Genomic DNA, 23,276 nt, shown 5'->3' on the forward strand with positions numbered 1-23,276 from the left:
CTGCTGTGGGTGGTCACCTGCTCTGAGCGGTGAGGAGTGGGCAGGCGCCCCCGGGTCCCTGGCTGTCCCCCAGGCTGCCGGGCTCTGGGCTCCGTGGCCTCCCGGACAAGTGACAAACCGGTCGGGTGACCCGGCTGAGATTCTGCTGCTCTGCCGGGCAGGGCGGGGGCCACGCTGGGGGCGGGCGAGTGCTCTGACTGATGGCGAGTCCATCCCCCAGTGTCTGCAAATTCACTTTTGTTTATGTTCCTGAAAAGCTAAGAAAGCCAGTGAGACTGAGCAGCTCCACACCAGACGTGCGTTTTCATTGTAAAAATATTTTTGCGGGTCAGAAAATTGCACCAAAATGTTTTCACAGGCAAAATGCTGCTGTGTGCTGCTCAATCCCGCCACTGGCCGCCAACCAGGGATGGGGCTGCGTAGATGCACCCCAGGGTAGACATTTCAATAATAATAGTAACAAACATGTAGCAAGCACTTACTATGTGGCATTTTGCCAGTCAGTTCTTTGTGATGTTTTCACCCCCACCCCTCCGTGTGTTGTCAGTCTGATTATCATCAGTTCCGTTTTGCAGATGAAGGAACTGAAGTCCAGAGAGGTTGAGTGACTTCCCCAAGGTCACACAGCCTGCCAGGAGCAGAGCGAGGATCAGAATCCAGGTCTGCCTGACTTTAGAGCCCAGATTCTTGTTCACCATGGCGCACCTCGGAGGCCCTAATTCAAGTGCGGAGCACGCCCTGGGTTCTCCCCTCAACTTTCTTTGTGTCACTATGGTTTCCAGCAATTTTCTAGGATGAAGTTATCTGAAAGTTTCACAACTGTACCTTGTTGCCAATCTAGAGAGAGCCCAGAACGTTCCCTGCGTGGAGGACTGTTGGAGCCAGAGAGGCTTTGAAGATTACCTCCTGGGATCTGCTCCCGTGTCCGTGTAGACGAGGTAAGGGAAATGGCCGCCCCTGCACGTTGAGCTGGGCGGAGGCGCCTGCTCTCCCGAGCTCCCAGCTGCACACTGTCCTGGTTTGCCGGCTCTGTGAGGCCAGATATTTTACACAAATGCAGCCCACGTGGCTTTGCTGTGCAGCTGAAGTCCCTGACACACCCATTTATACACAAAAACATGGCAGGATGTGTCACACACCTGCACAAACTGCATCCCCGGTCATAGAACACGCCCCTCTGAACCGCGATCTGGGGACTCATCTTCTGTCCATACTCAACTATGTGCAGCCAGTGGGAAAACAGGAGTAAACAAGTTAAATAATTCAGGGGATTCCTCCCTCCCTCCCCCAGGCCCACGGGTGATGCCTGTGGCCGAGCTAGGACCACCACCAACCCTGCCTCAGCCCCAGCTCCCAGGAACCCACAGACGCATCCCATCTTTTTCCTCCAAGGCGGTTCCAGGCACCAGCCAGCTCAGAGGCCCGGTGCTCAGGTGGGCGCAGGTAGGCAAAGGGCCGGCTGGGCTTGCTAAGAGGCAGGGGCCCCCCGAGGTGCTGGGAGGGAGGAGGGGTGTATATGTGGGCTCTTGTGACTCTTGTCATCTGTGCTGTTTTAGCCTCTAGCCCTGGGAGGACAAGATCCACTGTGTGGGTTCACCACACGCCTCCTTGAGGACAGGGTCATGGTGACAGATGGCGTGGAGCTAGGGTCCTGCTGCCCTCAGAGCGATGGAGCCCTGCCTCTGGTTCTGTGAAGTATTCTGGGGGGTCACTGACCTCGCCTGGAGCTGGAGCTCTCAGAGACAGTGGGGACAGGGGAGGACAGCCCGTGGGGACTGTCTGGGGGGCAGCTCACAGCCGGCACAATGACATCCTCAGATGGAAGCTATCAGAGGGGTCGGTCAAGCCCCTAGCACACCTGAGGTGGGGCTCAGTTACCTTGGATCGAAGGAAAGTGCTCGGCTCTCAGCCTCTTGTCATGCCAGGTATCCACCTGCCCCTTAGCCGCGTCATGCTTGCAAGTAACGTCACGATGCCCAGAAGAATACGTCACACACTCTCACTATTGTCTCTGTTTCCGCCGAACATGGCACAGTGCTGGACACCGAGGGGGTCTCTATAAACAGTGTTTGAACAGAAGTGCACACTATTTAGAACCATTTCGTCCAGGATGATGTCCCTCCGAGAGGGTTGGAGGCGGCTCGCTCTCATGTCAGCATGGAGACAGAGGGGACTGGTGCACCAAACACTGTCTTTTACAAATCAGGGGAGCTGCCCAATCCTGGAGTGTGTACGCGTGGTGTATATGTTAGGGGTGTGTGTGTGTATAGGCACTGGGGTGCATGTGTGTGTTGGGATACATGTCTGTACGTTGGGGTGCATGGATGCATGTGTGTGGTGGGTGTGTGCGTGTGTTGGGGTGCGTGTGTACGTTGGTGTGTGCGTGTTTTGGGGTGCATGTGTGTACATTGGGGTGCATGGATGATGCATGTGTGTGTTGGGTATGTGTGTGTGTTGGGGTGCATGTGTACGTTGGGGTGCATGGATGCGTGTGTGTGTTGGGTGCATGTGTGTGTTGGGGTACACGTGTGTGTACTTTGGAGTGCATGGATGCATGTGTGTGTTGGGTGCATGTGTGTGTTGGGGTACACGTGTGTACTTTGGAGTGCATGGATGCATGCATGTGTTGGGTGCATGTGTGTGTTGGGGTACACGTGTACTTTGGAGTGCATGAATGCAAGTGTGTGTTGGGGTATGTGTGTGTATGTGTTGCGTGCATGTGTTGAGTATGTGCGTGTGTCTGTGTGCATTCACGTGCGGGGGGGAGTGGAGATCAGCACTTGGGGGAGCTGCCCTGGCAGCCACAGGGACGGAGGCTTAGGGGGGTCCAGGGGCCTGGCTGAGTCCGAAGCTGGTGGTTGAAGCAGATGGCAGTGAGCGGAGAGAGCAGGCAGCAGCCTGACTGCTTCCAAAGAGGAGGGCAGCAGAGGGACAGGGCTGCAGTGGGGAGGGGGGGGGGAGGGCGGGCCTCACAGACACCGGCCCATTCAGTCCGAGCCCCAGCCTCAAGGGGCAGGACTCTGACTCCCATGGTCAGCAGAGGGGAGGGCCCCGACACATGAGGGCACTTGCCCAGCTGCTGAGCTGTCTGAGGACCCGAGGGGCTGCGTGTCAGCTGGATGTCTTCACCTCTGAGATGGTTAATTTACATCTTAACTGGGCCGGGCTACGGGATCCAGATAATGTCGTCCAGCATTATTCTGGATGTTTCTGTGATGGTGTGTTTGCATGAGATTAACATTTAAATCAGTAGATTTGAGGAAAGCAAATGACCCTCCCTCAAGTGGATGGGCCTCTTCCAGGCAGTTGACGGGCCTGAAGAGAACAGAAGACTGACCTCTGCTGAGTGAGAGGGAATTCTGCCAGCGGACGGACTTGAACCAGCCCACCCTGCAGACTCTGGTCTTGCCAGTTTCTCCATAACCACGTGAGCTCATTCTTTCAAACAAATCTCTATGGTTCTGTTTCAATGGAGAGCCTTGACTAATAACACTTTCTCAGGAGCGGACGTCCGTAGAAGAGCCTAGGACTGGACAACCGGAAATAAATGCGAGTGGCCCGGGCTGGGGGTCAAGCCAGCGAGCTGTGAGGGGCAAGGTGGGTTCCAGAGCAGGAAGGAGCGGAGCAGGGACACAGGGGTAGTGGTGAGGGCCCCCCCCCCCAACTCCGCACGTTCTTGCTCTGTGACCATGGCCCAGCCTTCTCTTGCCTGGGGAGCAGAGCCCCTCATTTCCCACTGCCAGGTTCTAGCCCCGCGCCCCGGATGGACTCCAACTACATCATGTGTCGTCCCCTTGGCTCTGGCCTCCGTGTAATCAAACACCCCTGAGTCAGATGCTGCAGAATTAACAATCCTCCACATGGTATAAACAGAGTCTAAATCAAATGCCAGTGAAAGGATATTGCCTTTTAAATAGGCCCTGACAGCTGTGGAAAATATTATGCCCAAATAGAATCCTTACATACGACAGACATTAATTCTTCGAGAACCCCTAAACGGGTCCTCTGGATCGTTTGTAAGATTTTATTTTATTATGGATTGGATGTATTGAAGTAAGACTATAATCTTATTGTGCTCTGACCTCTGTTTTTATAGCTCTGTATAAACAGCAGTTACCGTGTTAGAAGGAGAGATGTTTACAGATGGAGAAATAAAAACACGCCGCTTTACTGTGTTGTAGAAACCTGAAACCAGCCCAAGGCAGGGCCTGGGTTTTGTACGTCAGAGGCCCCGTCCTGATGGGAGTGGACAGCTTTGATGGGCAGGAACGCAGAGCCGGGCACGGTTCCTCTTGGTGGGGAGGACCCAAGCCCTCGGCTCCACAGTGGCAGGTCCCCACCGCCCCCCTCTTTCTGAAGGCTCCGGAGCTTCAGGCCGGCGGGATCCCTGGGCTGGACGCGGCTGCGATGGTTGGGTGTGTGTCTTGCATGTCTGTGGCCTCCTAGACGTGGAGGCTGTGCCCAGAGAGGTCACGGGCTCTGCAGCAGGGCAGACCTGGGGCTGATCCTGGGTCGGTGCTTACTGATTCTTTGACCTTGACTTAAACCCCCTGACCCTCAGCTTTCACCTGTGGAACACAGGAGTGGAAACCCCTGAAGGCACTGGGCACTCAAGAAAGTTCCTTTCCTTCGCCCGCCCCTTTCCTTGAAAAATCCCATTATAGTTGTCTGCTAGTGGACCTGAGGGCTCTCAGGGAGTGGGTTCTGAGGGTGGCCACAGGCCACCTCGTGGAGTCCAGTTAGCCTCCCCAGGGGAGAGCCCCACCCTCGGCTACTAGCTTCCTAACTCAGGGTGCGCGGAATGCCCGCTAGGGACAGGTGCCAGGAGAAAACAAGGCAGAAGAGGGAAATGGGCTGCCAAGGAGTGGGGACATTACAGTTTTAGGAAAAGGCGCCCAAGGAAAGTGTAACTGAGAAATGAACCTTTGAGTAAGAACCCGAAGTAGTTTTCCGCGTGAGCTCTATGTAAGTGTTTGGGGGGAGTGGGGGAAGGGCTTCAGGCAGGGGTCCAGCACAGCCAGGGCTGTTTGAGGCTGGAGGGAGGGGATGGGGATGGGGACGAGGTCAGAGACATGGCAAGGTCAGACGGGGTCAGATGTCCAGCTGAGTGTGTGGCCAGGTCACATCCACCTGCTGGGGGCAGTGCAGGGCGGGCCACAAGCGTCCCATGGGCTCTCAGGGGGCAGGCCGCTAGAAGCATTTAGGGGGTGTTATGGACTGAATGTGTCCCCCCAAATCCATAAGCTGAACCCCCAATGTAATGTGTTAGGAGGTGGGCCCTGTGAGAGATAATAGGTTTAGTGGAGGTAATCAGGAGCCCCCCATGATGGGATTAGTGCCCTTCTAAGAGGAAGAGACAGCAGAGCCCTCTCTGTGCTCACACACAAACAGGCCATGTGAGGACACAGAGAGAAATTTGCTGCCTACAAGCCCAGAAGAGGCCTCACCAGGAACCACATCTGCTGGCACCTTGATCTTGGACTTCCAGCTTCTAGAACTGTGAGGAATTAAAAACAACTGTATTTTTTGAGCCCCCAGTCTGTGGTATTCCATTATAGCAGCCCGAGCGGACTAAGACCCGGGGTTCCCCAAATCGAATCACGGTTCAGACAGGGATGCCCTTGAGTTAGTGACGGCCATGTCAAAGGATGGGCCCAGCAGTTGCTAAAAGCCAGCCACCTGTTGGGGAATTGTTAGAATGGATGGTTGAGCAACTTCTGTAATTCATATCGTCTGGTTTGTGTACACATGTGCACGTTGGAATAAATGAAATATTTCACAAAGTCGTCTTTACATATTGATTAATGTATTCATTTATATCCGCATAGTAGTTGATAAATCTATCACCATGTCCACATAGGGTGGCCGAGGTAGCCTCTAAGTCTGCTGCCAACTTGAACGTTGACTCATTTCTCCTGTCTTGGTGTCTCCAGCCTTGAGCATCGGGGTTCTACACATCTGGTCTACTTGCCCCAGCCCTCACCACTCGGCTCACTGGGGTCTTCCAGCCTTAGGTGGGGTTCCCCATTTTCAGCCGGCTGCCTTCTAGCAGCCAGTCCCCCTGGTGAAGGCTGGCAGCCCTGTGTTCCTGCAGCCAAGTGCATTGTGCATCTGTTTGGTGTGGCCCTGTCGAGCTGCTGGGCCCACAGCCGTGAATAGGGTGAAGACCCCACCTCACGCAGCTGACGTAAAGGGACGCCTGACCACGAGTGAGGTGCAGAAACGTGATGTCCGCTCCGTGCCAGGTGATAGGGAGTGCTAAGGAGACCGATGGAGCAGGGCCAGTGGCTGGGGCCGGCGTGGTTCAAGGAAGGGGTCCCCCTTCTCAGAGCCTGATGTGGGCCACCTGCTCCCCCTCCCTTTCTGTCCTCCCATTGGTGGGTGCTTGTCCTCCATGGGTGTGCTGCTGGAGAAGAGAAGGGAAATCATGTTTCTCTTCAAATAGGCAATGACTGGAAGGTCCAGCCCAGTTCTGGATGGTTCCAAACAGCAATAGACCCTGTAGCTCAGGCCAAAGAGAACTTTTGAATGAGGAGTACTGTCCTGGAGGGAAGGACCCTGCTCCAGAGCTCCAACGTGGGAGGCATTGGAGCAGAGGGGGACGGTCTGATGGAGAAGAGGTAAGGGGGGGGGGGCTTCTTCCATCAGGTGAGAGTTTGGACCACTCGCTCCTCCCTGATTTGAGTGTTGTGAGTCTAGGGCAGTGGTTTTCCATGGTGGTGGGGGGTGGTGTCTTACCCCTGAGGGGACATTTGGCAATGTCTGGAGACATTTTTGGTGGTTACATTGTGTGTGGGGGCTGAGGTAGTGCTCCTAGCATCTAGTGGGGAGAGGCGAGGGATGCTGCTAAACATCCTACAAAGCTCACTCCAGCCCCCACAACAAAGAATTATCTGGCTCTAAGTGTTCATAGAACAGTGATTGAAAAGCCCTGGTGTAGATAAATGTTTTGCTTCGATGAGGACCTCCTTAGTCAGGAAACTGAAGATAGACAGGCATGTGGCCATCTCCCTAAATGCCTCTTCTAAGATGTAGAGGCAAGGTGCTGGGCCTTGGATATGAGCCACAACCGATCAGAGCAGCATCCTTTACCCCCTGTTTCCTTGAGGCCCAGGGAAAGGAAGGGTCTTACATGGTGAATCAGGGCAGAGCCAGGCTGAGGACCCCATTAACTCCTCATCCAGTGCTCATTTCCCTAGCCCAGGCCCATTCAGTCACCTGGTTCACCTCGGAGACCCTGGGTCCCTGCCAGCCCTTTGCCTGTGTAGACAGTCAGTGCTCAGGGCTAGCCAAGGGTTAAGACAACACTGTGCCCACAGCCTTGTTTTAGTGTATACACAGTTCCTGCTCACTGTGTGGCCACAAGACGGGAACTTTCTTTCTTTCTCTCTCTCTCTTTTTTTTTTTTGCTTTCTCCCACCAGAATCTGGACGGCACTCAAAGTAGACTTGCCATCTCATCCCTGAGCCACAAATCCACGCAGGCCTCCTGGTGCATCTATCTTATGGTCTAACACTGGCAAGGTTTCCACCCCTGACAAAAATCAGCGGCTCTTCTGCCTGTGGCCTGTGGCCTGACTGACAGATAAAATTGTCCTCTTTGGGACAGAATGGCGCAATGAAAGTTTCCTCAGCACCAGCTGGTGGGGGACGGGTCCCCAAGGAAGGGCTCCAGCTTGGGGTCTCTGGGAGCCCTCTCCCTGCTACTCTATTGGGAGGCCGTGCGTGTGAGCAGCAGCGGATCCGGGTAGCAATTTCTCTTCTTATATCACAGGTCACACTGGAAACATACAGGGTCGTCCCTCAGAATCTGCTGCAGAATGGAGACCCTGGGTAGGGTGCCTGACATATGTGTGTGTATTACCTACACTGGAGAGGTGGGCCTGCAGGTTCCAGTCCCTTTCAGGCCTGGGAGTGTGGGCAACTGGTCCATGGCGCTGGGCCGCCTGCAGGTTTCCCAGCGGAGAGACAGCCACCCAGTGCGGATGTCACCGGGTGTCCCAAGGATGGAGGGAGGACAGTGAGGAGGGAGTGTCTGAGCCTGGGGTGGTACAAGAACTTTGTCTTTCTTTACTCTTCCATTTGAAATAATTATAGACTCAGAAGAAGTTGCAAAAAACAGTACTGAGAGGTCCTGTGTGAGCTTTCCCCCAAGGTGACAACGTGTGTGACCATCACCCATGATCAAAATCAGGACATCGTTTGGCACAATGCAGCAAACTGGACTCTTGGCTTTGCTGATTCTGCCAGGGTTTACACAGCTTGCGTTTCATTTCTTCTGTGTCTTTGCACTTAGTCCTGCGACATTTTATTCCTTGCGTAGATTCTTGTGATTGCCTCCGTGATGGAGATCTGGACTGTTCTCTTCCAGGAACTCCTTCCTAGTTCCCCTCGGTGGTCGTGCCCAGGGCCTGGTACCTCTCATCTCTCCCGCGTCTCTATCGTTTGTGCACAGGGTGAATGTTTATGTAACTGGAGCCAAGCAACAGGGAGACTCTTGAGACTGGCTTTTTGTCACTCAGCAGCATTCCCTCGAGGTCCAGACAAGTGTGTTCCTTATTCCTGAGGAGTCGTCCAGGGTGTGGATGTACCAGTGGGTTTCCCCCGAATTCTATCCAAGTTGTCAAGTCTGCCCCATGGGCTCTGGCTGCCCGAGACACGGCGACAGGCAATGACTCTGTCCACTGTGATCGGCCATCCCGTCCCTGTTCAGCAGTTCACGCGTTCACTCAGCACTGGTAGGTGGCACCAAGTCTGTGCCACATGAGCAGCAAAAACGGTGAACAGAAGAGCCCCCGTTCTGGATGTCTGTGAGCTTACGGCTTGGGAGAGGAGACCAACAGTTAATAAATCAACAGGTAAATACATAGTTATAATTTGCGATGGGGGCTTTGAGGAGAAGAGCCGTCTCACCTGGGCAAGATGAAGAGGCACGGATGGGTTCATGGAGGGGAATGGCATTCCAGGCCTGGGAACAGCATGTGCGTGGGCTCTGAGCCTGAGAAGGGGCACACACGGAAGAAAGGAAGGAAGGCAGAAGTGCTAGAGCACGATCCAGGGTATGGGCTAAGGTGGGGCTGGATCATGCAGGCCCTCGGAGGTGGAGCATTTGATCTCCAGACAAGGGGAAGCCTTCAGAGCATTTTAAACAGGGGAAGAGGCGTTGTATGGCTGGTGTTTTTACCAAGATCTCACCAGCTGTGGTGCGGATATTGGAGTAGAGTGAGGACGGAAGCCGGGAGACTCGTTGGGAGGTCATGGTGGCCTCCTATGACCGTGACTGTGGTGGCCTGGTCTAAGCCTTTGGCAGGGGCGACTAAGAGAAGTGGACAGGTGAGAGGCTGATGGTCAGGAGGTGGATCCGATGTGATCCCTCTGCGGAGGGGGTGGAAACACAAGGCCCATCGGTATCTTGGGCCAGCAGACGCTGCTCTGGGCTTCCGGTCATGCGGGGAGGGCTATATGAGGTGGCTGAGTGAGCACAGATGGGCTCTGGGCAGAGTGGCTGAGTTCAGAGTCTGCCTCTACCATGTATCAGCGGCCTGTGCTTGAGGGGACTTAGCTTCACCCAGCCTCTCCTTCCTCCTCCCCAGGTGGAGCGCTTGCAAGGGCCGAATGGGGTGGCATGTGCCTGGCATGGGACACAAGTTTTGTTTAGCCTGATCACGCCAGCCCCTAGCCAGTGCCTGACACGGGGCAGGTGCTCCATAAAGCCTTGTGAATTTCTCCCCTTTCCTTGAATTTCCTCTAGAGCCTGCTTGTCCAGGGACACGTGGACAGTGCAGGGTGGCTGTGGGGCCTGGAGGTGGCGGTGCAGGCAGCACAGGGGACAGATAGCCCTGCCAGGGGCCCTTTGATGTGTAGGGCCTGGAGGGTTCTTTCATTTTGAGAGTGCATGATTCAGACTACAGGTTGGCCATTTGAGCTTTAAAAAACAGGCCCCCAGGGAAAGGGGTTGGAAATGAAGACTCTGCAGGTCCAAAGGGGCCGCAATCTGCCATATTTCCTTCATCTGAAATGGATGTTCTTTCTCTTTCTCCCTACTGTTCAGGTTTTTGAAGTCAGGATAGATCTTGCATCTGCGTGTACACTTAGTGGTGGGGGGGTTTGGTCCCCTCCAGGACCGTTGTTAAATCTTTCAGTCGCTGGTATTTTATATCGACGAACTCTGGCTGTGCCTGGCTTCCCTGCTCCCGCTGCCCCTTCCCACTGATGTATGAAGTCACAGTGAGTTAGGCTGGATGAGCCAGACAGATCCTGTCTGAAGGTTTTCGGAGTCTCTGGTGGTCTGCCTTTGCTGCCCAAAGCTTCTGAAAGTACAGGGGGATGTTTTATTATTTGGTAGCATATAACTTCCTCAGCGTGGTCTCCTGGGGGTTGTTACTGGTGAACTCAGAGACATCAAGGGTCTGTACCCTTGGGCAGCGCAAACCACAACAGGAGAAGAATTCCCATCTAGGACGTGCGAACCGTAGGAAGCAGTCTTATTTCAATGAGCCGTTCAGGGTTCTGGACATCAGAGAGGCTGGCGGCTGACCAAACACCACTGGGTACCCAGTTCCGCCAGCACACAGCTCCTTGCATGGGGGTCAGGATGTGCAGAGTGGAGGAGCGGACAGAGGGAGGCAGGAGGGAGAAATCCTTTGAACTCTGAGTGCAGAGGGGTCAGGGTGCATGGGAGCCCCTAACCCCGCACCCTGGGGTCCTCTGGTCAGGGGCGTGGCACGGGTGCCCACTCATCTGTGGGCTGTTCTGATTGTGGACACGGCGGTCTGCAAGGCCAGCCCTCCTGGTGTCAGTTCTGTGCTTTGGGGACACACTGGACCAGCCCCTCCCTTCCCCTAAGGACAGCCCTTCAGAGAGGTGGCGGTGCCAGGCGTGGGTCTGAGCCCCAGGCTGTCACTTTCCATATGCTCCGATGTGACGTGTGGAGCCCATCTCATGGTGTGGACAGGTGCTTGGTGCTGTGCGGAGCTTGCAGGACAGAGAAGTAGCTCTAGAAGCTACTTCTGTGTTGTCAGGATGTTATGAGGACACCGTGGGGGCCTGGCAGCCCATTTTCCTCTTGCCTCAGGCCCGGCAGAGTTTGGGCCCCAGCCAGGCTTGCCATGAATGCACAGGAGACCCAGCGGACCAGCGTGGGGGTGTCCTGACAGTGGAACCAGAGCCTGGGGGTCTGAGGGTGACTCAGGGCAGCTGTGGGAGTACGGGGCCCGGATTCGGGGAGCTTCCCTCCCCTGCCCAGAACAGCCCCTTTCCATCTGTTTTCAATATGGTGGCTCCTGGTGAAATGACTTCTGAGAAAGGTTGGCTCCTTGGAAGGTTGTCCAGACTGCGGGGTACGTTCTTCAAATACCCTGGGGCTCCTGGGTCTGCCTGCAGTCCTCCAGGGCCAGGGGTCGGGGGCCTCAGCCGGTCACTGCTGCTCTGACTCTGGGCCTCCCCTTGTTCCTCCTGCCCTGTTCCCCTCTGGTTGGTTTCTTCACATCGTTTCTGTTTACATGGTGTGTATCTTTTCCCGCTGCCCCAAATCCTCTTGGGTCTTGGCGCCAGGCAGGCTAAATTGACGGGCTAACAAACGCAGTGCTTTGCTTTGTCTCCTTTGTGCCGCTGTCCTGCGAAGGGTCCAGGGCTGTGAGAAGCTGGTCAGGGTGTGTGTGGCTGGGGGATGGTCCCGAGCATCCCCCCCCACCCCCTCCCCTTCCCGCCACATATCCTGACACACACACACCTCACGTGCAGCCACGGGGCTCCCCCAGCCCCGTGCCCACTCCTTGTGCCTAAACTCTCTGGGAGGCCAAAGGCTCCTGGACCCCGGCCCCAGCCTGGGCCAAATTCCTCTCCCAGAATGTTTGTTTGATTTTTCTTCTGCCCTGTAAACACTGGAGGAGCCTGAGGGCATGGTAAGAGCTGTTTAAAGAGAGGCAAAGGCTGAGTCTTCGGCTCCGGAGTGCGTTCAGACTGGAGCTGCCCTCCCCGCAGCGGCTGAAACCTTCCATGGAAAAAGTGAGGGTTGCGGGCGTAGTGAAGTGGCGGTGCTGACTGACCTCAGGGGCCCAGAGCCTGAGATCCAGCGCTGCATGGGGTCCCTCTTCTGAGAGGAGCTGCATGATGACCTGTTTCCGTTCCCAGGGACATCGTCCTGGGGATGCATCCTGAACAGGGCCACGTCTCCGTCCTTGAGCCTCTAGGCTGGCGTGGCTCAGGTCCTTCCCTCTGTGGCCCATCTAACGGGGGGCATTTGGATGGCCTGTTGGTCTTCACACTGGTTCCACATGCTGCTCCCCATCCCTGGGCTTCCCAGAGCCCTCAGGGAAAGGCAGCAGCAGGACCCCCTTGTGGGTGTCCTTCTGGCTGGGCAGCCCCCCATGCTGGCCCGGCTCAGACCCCTCCCCCTGACCCCTCCCCCCTCTGCAGTCCCCGCCCACCCCGCTCCCACACACCCACCTCCCCTGAGATGCTCAGCCCCAGCCCGGTGCTCACTCACACGCCCCACACCCGCCCCCCCGAACACGCACTCCTGTGCACAGCCCCACACGCCCCAGCTGCTCATACGTGCGTGAGCACACATGTGCTCTCTCACACAGAGCCCTCCACAAGCTCGCCTCTCGTTGCTTTCCTCCCCCGGGAAGAGTAAGGGTGCACATTCCCTCCTGAGAGCGCTGTTTTACCTGTGGGGCTGCCTGTCCCCTTTCTGGCCCTCCTCTGACGTCAGCAGCCTGAGTTTCTTCTGGGGACCTGCCCCTCTCTGGCCTCCGCGGACAGGGTTCAGCTGGGACCGACCCCACTCTGGACCCCAGGGAGTGAGCCAGGCCCAGGAACACAGAGGCCAGCCTCCTTTTGGCCACAGCCACTGTGCAGGATGGGTACAAGACCCAGTCTGTCCAGTGGGAGCCCTTGGCTAGAACTCTCCAGAAGGAAGCTGTCCCCTTGGGGGCACTGGTTAGACTGAGAGTCCAGAGCTGCATGCAGTGAACCCACACAAGGGGAAGCAGAGTCCAGACTGAGGGCTACGTTCTTCTAACACCCTGGGGCTCCTGGGTCAGCCTGTGCTCGGGGCTGGAGCCATCCCCGAACTCCCTCACAGGCCCCAGTCAACCCTCTTTTTGGATTGGGCTCTCTCCCTTGCACACAAAGGCACCTGGAGCAGTGAGGGGGCAGGTGTGCGTTGGGGTGGTGCTGGCCCCCACGCACTTTGGGTGGAGGCGGAGCTGCGTGGTGAGGCTCTGTGGGAGGATGCGGAGTCACCTGGCTGCTTGAAATGGTGGAGCCAGGACTCGAAGTCCAGGCTTGCTGTTCCAAGTCCTTTTTCTTCCTCTGTCTGTTCCCTTGGGGAACCTCCTGCCAACCTGTCAGCCTGCGTGGGGTCCATCGGAGAGTCCCTGAGTTCAGAAATATTCCAGACTCGGGTGTGGAGGGACTTCAGTGGCCCTCTTCTACTCAGATGACCCCACGCTGACTCTGGCTCGAGGCAGGGGGGCTGTGGGCACCTCAGTAGAGTCTGCTCACAGGTCAGGGCACACAGGATGCAATACCTGCTGCGTTCTGCTTATAGATATTTCTAATTGTTCCTTAACAAACAAGACTACAAAAATCCACCCAAACAAACGTCAGCTCTTCAGGGAGCTTTTCCTGCCTCCACAGGCAGGATTAGGAGCCCTCTCTCAGTGCTATCTGGGCTTACTTTCATCGCTCAGGACAGGGGGTTTGCTTGCTTACATCCTGCAGGACATCCTTAGGGACATCCCTGGGATCTCTGTCTGAATCGTATCTGTTGCCTGGCAACGTCAGACACGTCATAGGTGGTGAGCAAATGTCTTGCTGAGGTTTGGGGACATTTCCTAGCCAGACACACTTGCATGTGGCCATGTCTCTAAGTCTCAATTGATCTGGCCATGTCTCTAAGTCTCAATTTCATCTATGGCAAGTGGGGTTAGTGAAAACCCTTATCCCAAGAGTGTTGCGTAGATTCTGTCCACACCTCCTGGGCCCATCTCAAAATTCACTTGCAGCTGCAGGGGAGCATTCCTAGCAGAGGACAGTTCCCCTTCTCAAGGGCCTGGGTCCTTCCGGCCGCTCCACCCGAGGACATTCTCTGGCTCCAGGTCACACTGTGACTCAGAATGGCAAGGGAATTACTGCCCTGGGGTAGACTCTCCACCAACGGAGACAATGCGCCAGCCTCCAAGTCCCCCTATGGGACAGTTCCAAGGGACATTCAGTAATTCGTGAAGCCCAAGGCCCGCAGAGGTGACTAACTCATGAGCACACCCTCTGCTCCTCAGCCCCTTACTTGTTCTTCATGGCCCAACCTCCGAATAAACCATGAGGCAGTGTGTCTGAAGACAGATACCGGCATTAGAAAGTGTTTAATAAACGCGGGCCACTGTGGTTCTGTGGTTACTCTTGTTAACATCATCCACATGGTCGCGATCCCCATCACCGTGATCATCAAGATCATGCCCTTTCTTGAGGCCAGGGCTGCCTAACCGAATGAGGACAGACTTCACCCATATTCCCACCCCCCACTTGCCATCCCCTGGCACAGAACCTGGCAGCAGGACTCAGTACATTCACATTCCAGATCGGCTGCCAATCAGATGTCCCGGGACCCTGTCCCTGGTCCTGGCACCTGCCAGGGGCCCTGCTGCAGCTGCTTTTTCTGCTTTTCTGCCTTTGAACTGTAAGGTAGAGGCTCAAGTGTGCCTCTTGGAGTAAGGCCAGGGGGAGCCCTCCCTGTGGGCCTGACAATCCCCTCCAGCCAGTTCCAGCAGGAAGACTCCCTGATTTGCAGAAGGCAGTCATTTCCCGGGCCCAGATGGCTACACCCCCAACCCTTCCCCAAACAAGATGCATGTCCCTCCTGCTCCATGGTCCAGTGATTAAAGCAAACATATTCAAAGCAACAAGTTGTGCCGAATCAAAGGAAAGATGAAGAATGCATAAAACCCCAGAAGTTTAAGTTTCATATTGGAATATCAAAGGAATATTGAAATATAGGAATATCAAGTACCAATTCGTTATTTTTTTAATGTTTTGCATTTACAGACTCAATTTCAGTGGGATAAAGCCTGCTCTCTTTAATAGGCTCCCATATAATAGAAACTTCATTGGTTTTAAAGGAAACAGATTGGAAACCTGGGGCACAGATAGGTTTTCTTTTTCTCTTTCTTGCACAGCTGTGAAGGGTCTAAATGCAAGAAGACCCAGAGCTATTCATTGATTTATTAGGGAAGTCTCTGAGGCCTCATGGAGGAGCTCTTGTATGCAGTGTCACACTAGATGCTGGGGAGACGTGGAGAAATAGAGTAGATGTTATAGTTCCTGCCTTCAAGGAATATGATTAGTACTTCTCCTAAAGTAAGACTGACCCTTCGTGGACTAGTCAGGGTTCTCTAGAGAAACAGACCAATATAATATACATGTGTGTATATGTATAGGTGTGTGTGTGTGCACACACGTGTGTCTATCTCTGTATCTCTCATCTATATCTACTGAAACATTTAAGAAATTGGCTCATGTTGCGGTTCCTGGGTGGCTTAGTCAGTTGAGCATCTCACTCTTGATTTTGGCTCAGGTCATGATCTCAGGGTTGTGAGATCAGGCATGGAGCCTGATTAAAATTCTCTCTCTCCCTCTGTCCCTCCCCACCTCCCCCAGGGCCCATGCATGCGTGTTCTCTTTCTCTCAAAAAGAAAGGAAGGCAGGCAGGCAGGCAGGCAGGCTCTGGGTGGAGGGAGAGCAACTTTGGTAGAATGGATTGTCACCTCTTTGGAGAGGTGATGCCTCAGCTGAGATCTGAACACCAAGAAGGAACCACGGATGCCATAAATGGAGGAAAGTGTGTTCGTGGCAGATGGAATAGCAAGTGTAAGCCGCGAGGTGAGAAACAGCCTGGCATATTCCAAGATCAAAAAGAAAGCTGGCATTGTGGAGAAAAGTGATGTGTCATGCATGAAGTCAGCGGGGTAGGTAGTGGCTGGAACATTCTGGAGTCGCTAGGCCATTTATATTTCTCCTGAAATTGATGGGAAGCCTTTGCAAAATGATAAGCAGGGGAGTAACATGATGTGATTTATGTTTTTTGAGTCACTCTGGCTATGAGATAGAGGATGGATGTAGGGAAATAAGGATGCAAATGGGGAGCCCCATTACAAGGCTGTTGCAGAACCCAGGGGAGAAGAAATGGCTTCTGGAATGGCAGTGTGAGGAGATCTGCAAACTCTCTCCCCAGTGAAATAACCGCAAAAAAAAAAAAAAAAAAAAAAAAGCAGCTATTAGTATCTCTTGAAATTGTTCTATGGGCATACAGCAAATGCAGAAATACTTATTCAAGAAAATCTAAATCTGTGGCAATTTGGGAAGAAAACAAAATAAAACTTGTTTATAATTAGAAAGGAAGAAGCGAAACTATCTGTATATTTGCAAATGACATGGTCTTGTGAAGAAAAATCCTAACTAATCCTCTGAAAATGTGTTAGGACTGACAAGCAAGTTCAGCCCCATTGCAGGGGAAAAGATCAATATACAAAAATCCTTTGTATTTCTATACATTAGCAAAGAACCACGTGAAAATTAAGAAAATAATTCCGGGGGCACCCAGGTAGTTCAGTTGGTTGAGCATCTGACTCTTAATATCAGCTCAGGTTTTGATCTCAGGGTCATGAGTTCAAGCACTACACTGGGCTCCATGCTGGGTGTGAAGCCTACTTTAAAGGAAAAAGAAAACAATTATTGTAGCATCAAAAAAGTATAAAATACTTAGGGATAAGTTTAATAAAAGAAGTGTGAAATTTATACTCTGAAAACTATAAAACATTTGTTGAAAAAAATTAAAGAAGACCTACATTAATGGAAAGGCATCCCATGTTCATGGATTGGAAGACTTAATATTGTTAAGATGGCAATACTGCACAAACTGATTTACAGACTCCATGCAATCCCTATCAAAATCCCAGCTGGTGTTCTTGCAGAAATTGACAAGCTGATCCTGAAATTCATATGAAAATTCAGGGGATCCAGAATAGCCAAAACAGTCTTAAAAAAGAAGTACAAAGTTGAAAGCCTCACCCGTCCCAATTTCAAGCTCACTGCAAAGCTACAATAATCAAGATAGTGTGGCATTGGCCTAACAACTGAAATATACATCAAATAGATGGAATAGAATTGAGGGTCCAGGAAGAAACTCACAAATACACAATCACCTGGTTTTCAACAAGGAGGCCAAGACAATTCAATGGGGGAAAGAATGGTCTTTTTAACAAACAGTGCTGATAGAACTTAATATCCACATGCAAAAGAATGAAGGTGGACCCCTACCTCACACTATATACAAAATTTAAGCTAAAATGAATCAAAGACTTAAATGAAAGGGCTAAAACTATAAAACTCTTAGAAGAAACTGTAGGAATAAATTGTGAATTTGAATTCACAAAGCCTTCTTAGATACCAAAAGTATAAGTGACTTAAGAAAAACAGGTAACTTGGATTTCATTAAAATAAAAAATTCTTGTGCTTCAAAGAATGTCATCAAGAAAATAAAAACCCAACCCCCAGAATGGGAGACAATATTTCAAAATTATAGATTTGACAAAGGTCTTGTATCTAGAATTTATAAAGAATTTTCATAGTTTAGTAATAAAAAAGACAAAAAACCCAATTTAAAAATGGGCCAAAGATTTAAACTTAAGTTTAAACCTAAGATACCTTAAAAAATCTCTCTCCAAAGAAGATCCACGAATTGGAAATAAGCATATGAAAAGATCACTAAGCATCATTAACCCTCAGAGATGCAAATCAAAAACCACAATGAAAATACTCTTTCACACCCACTAGAATGGAGCCCTCAGACATTGCCGGGGGGGGGGGGGGGGGGGGGGGGGGGGTATTGTAAAATGGTTGCAGCCACTTCGGAAGACAGTCTGGCAGTTTCTCAAATGGTTAAACAGAGTTGCTATATGACCTAGCAATTCACTCCTAGTGGAATAGGAAAATATGTCCATACAAAACTTGTGTGTGAATGTTCATGGCAGCATTCTTCCCAAAGGTCAAAAAGCAGAAACAACCCGAAGGTCCACAACTGATAAATGAATAAAACAACATGTGGTATATCTCTGCAAGGGAATATTGTCAGGCATTAAGAAGGGGTGAAGTACTGACACGGGCTACAACATGAATGAAGCTTGGAAACATGTGGAGCGAGAAAGAGGCCAGACACAAAGGACCTCATATTGTAGGATTCCCTTTATATGAACTGTCTGGAATAAGTAAATCTATAGAGACAGAAAGCAGATAAATGGCTGCCTGGAGCTGGTGGTGGTGATGGTTGTTGGGGAGCGACTGCTAATGGGTAAGGGGTTTCTTTTTGGGTGATGAAAATGTTCTAAAATTAGATCATTTGGGGGCAGCTGGGTGGCTCAGTCGGCTAAGCGTTCAACTCTTGATTTCTGCTCAAGTCATGATCTCAGGGTCGTGAGACTGAGCCCTGCATCAGGCTCCATGCTCAGTGCAGAATCTGCCTCTGCCCCTCCACCTTCTTGCTCTCTCAAATAAATAAATAAATAAATAAATAAAATCTTTAAAATAAAATTAGATTGTTTATACACTCTCTCAATACACTAAAAGCCACCCTGTGACTACAATAAATGTATACTTTAAATGGACGAAATGTGAATTTTATCTCAGTAAAATTGTTGACAGAAATTTCAGGGTAGCGATGAGGATGGTTTGGACCACAGTGAGGAAGAGGTGTGGGAAGCAGACAGTTTAGACAGATATCTCTGAGGGTTTGCTGATGGGTTGGATGCAAATGGTGAGGGGAAGGGGGGTATCCAAGGATAACTTTGAGGTCTGGGCACCTGAAAAAATCCATGATATGAACTGAGGTGGGAGAAAGTGGCATAGCACCAGTTTTGAGGTGGGGAACTAGGCATTCTGTGTGGACATGTTTGAGCAGCTTGGGAGACATCCTAGTGGAGCCCCCAGGGGTACTGTGCAGGTGCATGTACATCACTGGCCACAGTCTGTTCACCTTCGCCACAGCCCAGAGGAACATATGCATTGTTGCTCTTCCCTCCATCCTAGAAATGAGAAAATCAAAGCTTGGAAAGGGTGGGGCACCTGTGTAAGGGAAGCTTTTTTTGGTGGGGGGAGGGTCCATGCCCAGCATGGAGCCCATCATGGGGCTTGAACTCATGACCCTGAGATCAAAACCTGAGCTGAGATCAAGACTCAGACATTTAACTGACTGAGCCACCCAGGTGCCCCGTAAGGGAAGCTTTTAAAGGGACCCCATCCTGTGCAGAAACTGGGAAGAAGCCAGTTCCTTGATGCCTCATTGAGCAGTTGAATTCGTTGACCCCAGGGGCCACCCTACGGGGACTACTGTTTGGATGAGAAAATTTTATTCTTTACCGTTGAAGCCATTTTGAGCAGAAGTTTCTGTTCTTGCAGCTGGAAGCATCCTGACCATCAGCAACTTCCCCTGAGCTGTGCTCTGGTATTACCCCATAGGGATAGTCTCTGTATCAGCCAGAGCTCTCCCTGCTCCTGCTTCCTGAGATAAAACCCCATCTGGGGAAAAGACGGCTTCAGGCATGACTGGGTCCAAAGCTTCTGATCATGCTTCTGGGACATACCTCTTGGCTTCAAGGCCCACATCCTCATAGCTCAGGGACCCTGACAAAAAGAGAACTTTTTCACACATAGAGCTAGCCTAGAACTTTTTCTGGGCCAGATCTGAATCACCTGTTTGCTTTTGTGATGAGGGTGATGGGAGAGGTTCGGATTCAGTTCTTCTAAACCACTATGGAAACAAGAAGAATCTGTTACTGGAACAAGACGGAAGGGGTGCCGGGCAAGCAAAACCAGCAGATGCCCATTGTACCTGCCGCAAAAAGGCTTTGTGGTCCTTAGTTTGGGAAATGCTGCATACTAGATCTCTCAGAAATCATAAGGCACCTTGGTGTAATAAAGGCTCTGAGAAGTCCTGCAGAGGAGGATAACAACTCTTAACAAAATGCAACCCAGCTTTTAATAAAAAGTTTCGTTTTGTTTGGAAGCCCCCCAGTTAACATCCTATGAATGCCAGTTTTGGAATAGGATTGGGAGATACCGGGCTCCATGATGCTGCTCCTCAGCACAAATGCTCACATTTGTGAATCCTTCAAGGCTGTGAAGCACAGAAGAAAGAGTAATAGGTCCTGGGGTGGAGGGGGACATGACAAATCTGCTCATGGGACCCCATGTGGTATAGTTGTGCCATGGTTTGGAGGAAGTGGCTTCCCCCCACTGATGCCCACCATCCCCCAGTATGTGTGACTGGAGTAGAGGGGAAAAAAAACTCCCACAACCCCTCATAGACGTTCTGGTGAAATTGCCAGAACACTGAAACAGCTACCCTTCAAACCCAGATGGTCTGAGATGCACGACCTGGGTTCACACAATGGTTAGACGTTTAGACTAGTTCTCCTTGAGTCACTGGGCTTTGTCCATGTTCACAAGTTTAAGACAAAATGCGCGTGTATGGGTATGTTTCAGATTTGCCTTATGTAAATGGAAAAAGCATTGCGTTGGTTGTAACTTCATAAGGCTGGGAGATCAGCCTCCAGATCTGCATCTTGAGATAAAACAGGGCAATTACCAAGGCAGGCCATCTCCTGGAAGGGCTTCAGACGAAACCCCAGCAGCTATAATTGAGGACTCCAGTGGAACAGAGATGTTCCAAGAATGTTCCCAACCACCCTGATTGCATCAGCCCTCTCTCAGGGAGCCTGGACTGAGGCTTCTGACCACGGGGTGGCTGCCTCCCCCATAGACAGCAGGCTGGAATTCCCAGAGCTTTTCCTCTGATGCCTAGCTTGAGGTGTCTCTGTCCCTCCTGATGGCTGCCAAGCTAGTCCACCTTTGGGACAAGAGCCACAGGGAAGCCACTTTATTTAGACACCAAAGCATCGAGAGATGTCCTGTAAATCACGCCATCAGCTGGGACTCCAGGCCCCAGATCCACAAAGCCTGGCTCAAACTGTCCTCTCACATTCCTTGTTCCTTCCAGGCTTCTGGGGGCACCAAGGCAAGGCTCCCACATTGCCCTCAGGCTCAGAGCTGCCTCCTTTACTGAGTTGACCCAGGTTAGAGAGCATTCCTCTGCATGTGCACTAGGCTCCCCTGTGGGTCTCAGCCCCTTTCCTTGGTTTACACACACACAGTGCACACACATACACGCACACACTCATACTCTCACATGCACAGTCCTAAGGCCTTTGCATGTCTGTCAGGTTTTATTGAGTTAGATTTGCTTATGTATTAAAGAGCGTAAAATTATATACTAGTTATTCTCGTTTATAAGAGTGCTCATTTTTCTGTCCTCTGCTTCCCAGGGACAGAACCCCCAACCCATTTTTTTTTTCATATAGAAGCCTCCCATTATCTCTCTGTTCTGCCTTTTCTTTTTGGGCCTGATCCAAGGCTGAGCTGTCCCATTCAACTGCTTCTTCAAAAGACCAAAGTACTTCCCACTCAGAAAAGAGTGAGTTCAAGTGATTTTCCCCAAGTTGCATAGCTGTGAGTGCTGCCGGGGTACGAAAACCCAGGTCCCAGCCCTGTGGCTGAGGGAAGTGGGAGGAGAAGAATGGGGGACCCCGCTTTTGGTGAGCTCCCTCAGTGGAGGGAAGGAGTGGTCGCTGACCATGACCTTTCCTTCCCTGTGCTAAGGAGTTTCCAAAATGGCCCCCAACAGTCCCTACCCAATGGCATTCATGCTCTTGTGTAATCCTTCCTCAAGAGTGGACTGCCTTTAGTGACTCCTTCTAACAAATGGCACATGGCAGAGATAGTGGAGTGTCATCTCCAAGATTAAGTTGTAAAAAAGATGGCGGCTTCCCTCATGGGTATGTGCTCTCTCCTTCAGATGGCTTGCTGTTGGGGAAACTAGCTGCTATATGTTGAGACAGCTCTGCGGAGAGATCCAAATGGGAGAAACCGAGGGACCGCTCTGGCCCACAGTCAGTGAGGGGCAGAGGCCCGTGAGTGTGAGTTTGGAAGCAGATCTTCCCCCAGTTGAGCCTTCAGATAAGACCATGGCCATGGTCATGTTCCAATTCCTGACCCACAGAATCTGTGAGGTAATAAATGTTTATTGTTGTAAGTTGCTAAGGTTTGGAAAGCTACAGGTTAATATCATTCATGAATAGAAAGGCAAATATCCTAAACAAAAAATTAGTGAACTGAATTCAGAAATGTATGGAGAAGAAAATAAACCACGATTAACTTAGATGTAGTCTAGGTATGCTAGGCTGAATCAACTTCAGAAGATATGTCTGGAAAATGGACAGTTTAAAGGAGGCAAACCATGTGAGCATCTCAATATTTGCAAAAAAAGCATTTGATTAAATTCAGTTTATGGTAGAAGCTCTCAGCAGCTATGAAGAGAATTTCCTTAAGTTGGTAAAGAGTATCTGCTCAAAACCTGCACCAAATACCCTACTCAATGGTGAAATGTGAAAATGTTTCCCTTTAAAATAAAGAATAAGATTTTAATCATTGTTTTTATTTAACACGTTTCTGGATGTCTATGTCGATACAGAAAGTTAAAAAAAAAAGGGATGTAAATATTGGGAAGGAAGGAATAATATTCTTATTTACAGATGATATTCTTCTCCATATAGAGAACCTAAAAGAATCTATGGAAGATTTTATCAGAATTAATAAGGGAGTTTAGCAAGTTTGCTAGATGTTATGGACTGAATTGTGTGTCTCCCCCCCCAGTGGCCACCAATTTCCCCACCCCACCCCACCCCACCCCCCCCCCCCCCCCCCCCCCCCCCCCCCCCCCCCGCCCCAGTGGCCGCCAATTCATCTGTGGCTGTATTTTGGAGACAAGGCCTTTAAGGAGGTAATTAAAGTTCAATGAGGTCATAAGGGTGGGTCCTGATCTGGTGTCCTCATAAGAGAAGGAAGAGACACCAGAGATCTCTCTCCACATGTGCACAGAGGAAAAGTAATTTGAGCCCATCGTGAGAAAGCAGCTGTATGCAATCCAGAAACCAACCTCACCAGCACCTTGATCTTGGACTTCAGTCTCCAGAACTATGAGGATATGAATTCCCCTTGTTTCAGCCCCCAGTCTGTTATGGCGTACAGCTCTGACAGGCCTGAGCAGACTCATATGCTAGGTATATGAGCAATATATGCATATGTTGGTTGTATTTCTATATGTCAACAAGGAGCAGCTAGAAAATGCAACATAAAGTTACCATTTGTAGCCCCAACAAAAATTAA

The 23,276-nt window shown here is 51.3% G+C and overlaps 1 long non-coding RNA gene across 1 annotated transcript; it reads left to right on the forward strand.

Annotated features, from left to right (window-relative positions):
- Positions 1-584: 584 nt before the first annotated feature.
- Positions 585-1,420, forward strand: LOC113908608. Its single transcript, XR_003515545.2, has 3 exons — positions 585-724; positions 842-938; positions 1,292-1,420. It is a non-coding gene; the product is annotated as an uncharacterized LOC113908608 (long non-coding RNA).
- The last annotated feature ends 21,856 nt before the right edge of the window (positions 1,421-23,276 follow it).

This window comes from Zalophus californianus, chromosome 6, assembly GCF_009762305.2.
Source record: "Zalophus californianus isolate mZalCal1 chromosome 6, mZalCal1.pri.v2, whole genome shotgun sequence".
Classification (NCBI taxonomy): domain Eukaryota; kingdom Metazoa; phylum Chordata; class Mammalia; order Carnivora; family Otariidae; genus Zalophus; species Zalophus californianus.